The sequence below is a fragment of the Zonotrichia leucophrys genome, chromosome 2 (genome assembly GCF_028769735.1).
Source record: "Zonotrichia leucophrys gambelii isolate GWCS_2022_RI chromosome 2, RI_Zleu_2.0, whole genome shotgun sequence".
Taxonomy (NCBI): domain Eukaryota; kingdom Metazoa; phylum Chordata; class Aves; order Passeriformes; family Passerellidae; genus Zonotrichia; species Zonotrichia leucophrys.
This window is the reverse complement of record NC_088171.1, coordinates 77,831,600-77,837,599: the sequence shown is the minus strand read 5'-3', so window position 1 is coordinate 77,837,599 and position 6,000 is coordinate 77,831,600.

Genomic DNA, 6,000 nt, shown 5'->3' with positions numbered 1-6,000 from the left:
TAAAAAGGTCAGGACAACTACCAATAGTTGCTCAGATCCTTCTTGATTTTCTTGAATGTAGATATAATTCATATTTCCCAGCCCTAAAGGAACTCTGCTATTAACCAAGACCTCACAATGATATCATGCAGCATTTGTAACCATCCTGGGTTCCTTCTCCCCATTAAGCTGATTTCGTGGGCTTGTAGAACTCCAGTTAGCTTAAGTGGCCCTTATTTAATTTTTCTGCTGTGGGTTGCTTCCCCGATGCCACACTGCCTTGAGGCCGAGATCTGAAAGGCTTGAGGGCAGATTTATCACCAGACAGGGACAAAGAAGCTAGTAAGAACCTTTTCCATTTCTGTGTCTGCTGTCAAATAAAGTTGTCTAAGTATAGGAACTTTCTATTTCAGTCTGTCTGTGACTGACAAAATTACAGTAAAGGCTCTCCCTGTCCTCCCCTTCCACTGCCAAATTCAACTGCAGTTAAGCTTTGCCATTTGTTATTCCTTCTCTTCATGCCTGAGTTATGTTTCTGTATACTTGGTAGAGCCTGGATCATTACAAACATGTTAGTTTGTGTGCAGCTATCTAAAGAATCTATCATTTGTAAAAAACTCAAATATATCTTATACTTGCCTCAAGAAAACTATTACAAAATGTTGCAAACTGATGATATTATTGTTGATTGTTGTTGATTAATCAAAGCCAAGGATCTCTTAAATTTGTCATCTAATCATGTAAACTTTGCACATATAATGATATTTGTGCTTTGTTAATAAAAGACAGATGTGGAAAATCTATTATAAACATTATGCTCACATATGTTCCCCTTTACTTCATCATGTCACAAAGATTTCACAGTTTTAAGTGGATTTAAGCAACATGCATAATTCACAAAGTAAATGAGCTGAATAGTCGGGATGCAAGTAAGATTTAGAAAATGGCTGCAAGTAAGGTTCAGATGTATGATCTGAGACTGCATGTTTAAAACAGTAGTATTTGGCTTGTTTCAGCAAATCTAACATAGAGCAGTGATTGCACTCCTATTTCTGTCAGTGGGCCTGATTCTACATTCATTAGTGGCATTTAATATCCTACTTTGTATCTAGCCTTTGGTGAAATTAAATCTGTCTAATTATTCAGTTTAAGTAAAGGTAACGAATTTGAGCCCAGTGGGATTGTCTCAAGAGACAGCCTATAATTTGTTGATGTATTGACACTTACTGCTTGCTGGCTTCCATCTGTTTCTCAGTTTAACAAAAACTCTGTTTATGAAGCTTTTAAATATTAAATTCTGCTAAATTTGTGAAAGTCAAATTCAAGACATGATTGAATCAAACAACTGAAATGACAGCCAATTATAAATGATGAAGGAGGTATTTCCACTACAAGTAGTTGATGACTAGTAAATCTCTAGTATCCTTAGCATAAGCTTGCTTCATGACTTTACACTCTGTACAGACCCAAGATGGAATAATCCTTTTTTGCTGATATCTGTGTTTCTGGTTGTGCTGTATTTGGCTGTAGTAATTTCCTTCACAGTAGGTAGTATGGGGCCATGTTTTGCATTTGTGCTGGTACCAGTGCTGATAACACATAATTGTTGAGCAGGGCTTATGGAGTCAAGGCCTTTTTACTCCTCCTACTGCCCTGACAGGAAAAAAGGCTGAGAGTCCACCATCTGTTGGGAGGGGGCACAGCTGGGACAGCTGACCCCAGCTGACCAAAGGGACATTCAATACCATGTGATGTCATGCTCAGCACAAAAATCTGTGAGGGAGGAAGAAAGAGAGGGACATTTTGAGTGATGGTATTTGTCTTCTCAAGTTGCTGTTATGCGTGATGGAGCCCTGCATTCCTGGGGATGACTGGAAGTAGTGAATTTATTCTTTCTTTTGCTTTACTTGTGTACATGGCTTTTGCTTTGCCTATTAAATGATCTGTATCTCAAGCCATTAGTTTTCTGTTTTTCTCTCACACCCCATCGGGGAAAGGTGAGTGACTGGCTGTGTGGTGCTTAGCTTCCACCTGGGGTTAAATTGCGATACTGGTAATGTTCTCCTCTTGTTATAATAAACTTTGAAATTGTCAGATAGAAGAAATTATACTGGATATTCATGAAGATACCTTAAAACCATGTATTAGACTGAGACCTGTTTCATCTCCATTATTTTAAAAGACTAGAGATAATTTAATGAATGGTCAGAGAAGATACATTTTTCCAAAGGAATACTTTAAAATTAGGCTGAAGAAATTAATTTTATGTCAAAAGCAGAGCAGGATCACGAAAAGTGAAATAAATATTCAAAACTTCCTCCTCCCCCCACCTCCCTCCCAACACTACCTCCTCCCCTGCAGTGGCCCAGTGAGACAGGGGCTGAGTGGGGGTTATGGTAATAGTTCCTGCTGCTGCTGAGGGAGAAGGGTCTTCCTCCTTCTTCAGTGTGGGACCTCTCCCGCAGGAGATGGTTCTCCATGAACTTCCCCAGCGTGAGTCCATCCCATGGGCAACAGTTGTCCATGAACTGCTGCAACGTGGTTCACTCTTCCATAGAGTACAGTCCTTCAAGGACAACCCACTTACATCATGAGTGCCCCAGAGGGTCCCAAGTCCTACCAGGAAACCTGGTCTAGCCTGGGCTCCTCCATTCCTGGGTCTGCAGGTCCTGCCAGGAGCCTCCTCCAACCTGGGCCTCCCACAGGGTCACAGTCTCCTCTCAGGCATCCACCTGCTCCAGCGGGGGCTTCCTCCATGGGCTGCAGTGGATCTCTGTATCCCCACGGTCATTGCTGAGCTGCAGGGGGACAGCCTGCCATCAAAACCTGGCCATGCAAACCCAATATATAATCTTTCCATGGATTATGTAAAATAAATTTAATAAAGGATAAAATGGTATTTCTTTGGCCTTGATGGAAAAGGTTTGATCTCTTATCTGGAGTCATCTTTCCAGTAGTCTTTACAGAGTAGTCTTATATTTCAGTTTTCTACCCCTTAGTGGAATAAAAATTTTGAATTTTACCTTCATTTACAGTAGTCCCTCATATTTCTGTTTCTAAAAGTAAATTTTCATACAAAATTAGAACCAGCAGTAGATAAGCAATTATTTTTTCTGTATTATCTCTAAGGAAAAAAATAACTGTTTATAAAACAGATTGCATTAAAATCTAATTTTAGACTGCTAAAATACTTTATTTGCTTTTTATTCCTAATTCTTTCCCCACTATAGAGGAGAAGAGGGGCTTATGAAGACAATAATGTGCTCAGGTTAACTTTATCTCTCTTGTACTGCTTGTTTGCTTTAAGAAATCCTATTCAAGATGTCACATATCCCTGTTCTCTTCATCTGCTGGAAATCCCTGTTTGAACAAAATTTCTGAGGCACATCATAGGAATACCTCTGGGGAAAGTGAGTCATCAGGACCCGAACTGAGCTGCAAAAGGAAATAAGTATTAATTAGTGTTCTTAATGAACATTATGACCTGAAATAAAATGTTAATTTTGGGGAAGTTAAAATACAGAAATCTTACTAAATATTTTCTCAGTAGAAACAGGCTTAGTAGAAGCAGTATTTTACATACAAATCTTGTGGGAAAGCTGTTAACTTGTTCTAATTATCACAGATTGCCTTACTCAGACATTGTTCTGAAACAACATATTTTGAAATAATAAACATAAAAGGCCTCTAATTACAAGTTGCATCAAAGGCAGTGCTTTGGATAGTGTTTAATTTATTAATATAGAGATTTTTAACATAAAGGCAAGTGATTTGGTTTTCAGTTTGGGAACAAGCATTCTGTCAATCTGTTGTTCTGATAAGGACAGAATGAAAAAAATTATTAGAGTTTCATATTTGGACAGGTAGTAGATTTTCACAAGAAAGATCAAACATTCTGGAAAAAATTAATTGTTGCATCAATTTCTGAAAGACCTTAATTGTCTTGATAGCATTTATAATTTGCATTTTCCTGAAATATGATGACTTATTGAGCTCCATCTGTCATTTTTGACCTTATTATTTCATAAAGCTGCTCTCAGTAAACTTTTCCCTGTCTTCATGACATTGCACTCAAATTTCAATTTCTGCCTGAAACTTAAAAGAAAAAATAAATCTATGGGCAGCTTTTCAGAGTTGACAATGTCAGCATTTCACATTTGTGAGAGAGAAAGGCAATTTGTTGTTTTGGTTCTGGTTTTGTTTTTTTTTCTTTGAAATTAAAATCCATGTTTTGAGCATTCTGTTTATTTTCATAACAGGGTTAAGCAGTGTTGGACAGGTAGCATGGATCTTTGTTTTCAAGTACTTATTGAGCATTTCAGCAAGAAATCCAACCCAAGAGACAGTACAGCTCCACATGTGTCAATAGATAAGGGAAATTCATCCAGCTGCACATTCTGACAGTGATTTCAGCCCAGCAACACACAGTTCCTGTGTGGTAAACAGTGTCAAAATTGTAGCCAGCACTGTCTGCACAGTGCTCATATCTACCCTGCCACAGGCAGTGAGTTGAATCTGTTCCACATTGAGGAACTTCTGGTTTATTCAAACTTATTCACACTTTTAGAGCAATCCCTCATCTCTGTGAGTTTCTGAGTTTTTTCATTCTCAGTAGGCTAGGCAGATAACTGATTTAAATCGTCACTAGAACACCATTGTTATTAAGAGATTTTTTTTTTCCTCACTTAGAATATATGCAACCTTCAGATTTCTTTCTTTGTCTTCATCTTGCTTTTAAAACCTCTTGATAAAGAATCCATATTAAAAAACTCTTTCAAAAGTGTAGATTTATTTCATATACAGTTCTCATGCTTGATAAACAGACTATGCTCAAATAATAATCTTTATATATATTCCTTTTCATACCTGTTCATCTGTAATAGCCAATGTTTGGAACTGCTAGTGGATAGATACTTGAACAGTTGGTGTGTAATTGACATTCAATATACACATCTGAGATACAACACTGAAACTCTTTTTCTATTTTAGCAAAAGATTGGATAACAATCAAAGCTAGTGTTACTGGAGGGTGAAGTGTCAGGAAAGCAATCAGGAGATGAGCAGATAAAATGGTGGTGGAATGGTTTCACATATCAGATGTGGCTGAGAATAATGATCAAACAAGGCTTGAAAAAGACGGAATGGATGTGGAGAATACTTCTGTCACTGGCTCCTCCAAACAGCCTACACTTCTTGATATGAGTCGGCTGAAGAAAAACGGGAAAATTACTCTTGCCACAAAGACAGTTTTAGAACTACCCTGTGTGGCATTGAAGAATGCCTTGCCTCATTTGTCAAGATTATTCTCATTAGGTGAATGTAACATTATTTGAATTATTTGCTGGTCTCAGTACAAAAAAAGCATCTTACTCAGAAAAAGCAGTCTTAGAATTCTTTTAAAACGCAAAAATAATTTTGAAAACTTAAATTAGTTTGAAAATTCACATTGTCTTCTTGGTGAAGTATTTAATGAAACTAGATGATTTTTTATATTCAAGGGATTGGTAAATTATTTCTGCAGATTTATTTTTTGACAGTTTGCCACAGTTTGCAATAATTAGTCATTTTGGCGTGAATTTTATTTACCTTACAGGTATGCAAATCCAGAATAATTCCAATCATTTTTTGTTGACTGAGTCTGGACACAATGAACAGGCCTTGGCTGCTTTTTTAAATTTAAGACAAGCAGCTGAACTATAATAAAATATTCTGGTGGTTTTTTATAATTTCATTTTCTTTGCAGTCTTTTAAATATAAAATGGTTTATAACATATGACCTCAGGTAAAATAATTCCAAAGTTTTACAAGTCAGACCTATTTTTCAGTGATTTTCTTAGACCATGTGTTATTTCAGTGTTTTGTCTGGGTAGATTTATTACAGTAGAAGTCCATGTATCAGGATTTGTATTGACATCTCTATCTTCTAATTTTTTTTTTTAATAAATGCACATGAATGTGATAAACTGGAGAGTACTTATGCTTCATATGAGTGCTTGAAAAATACATGAATAAAGAAATTGT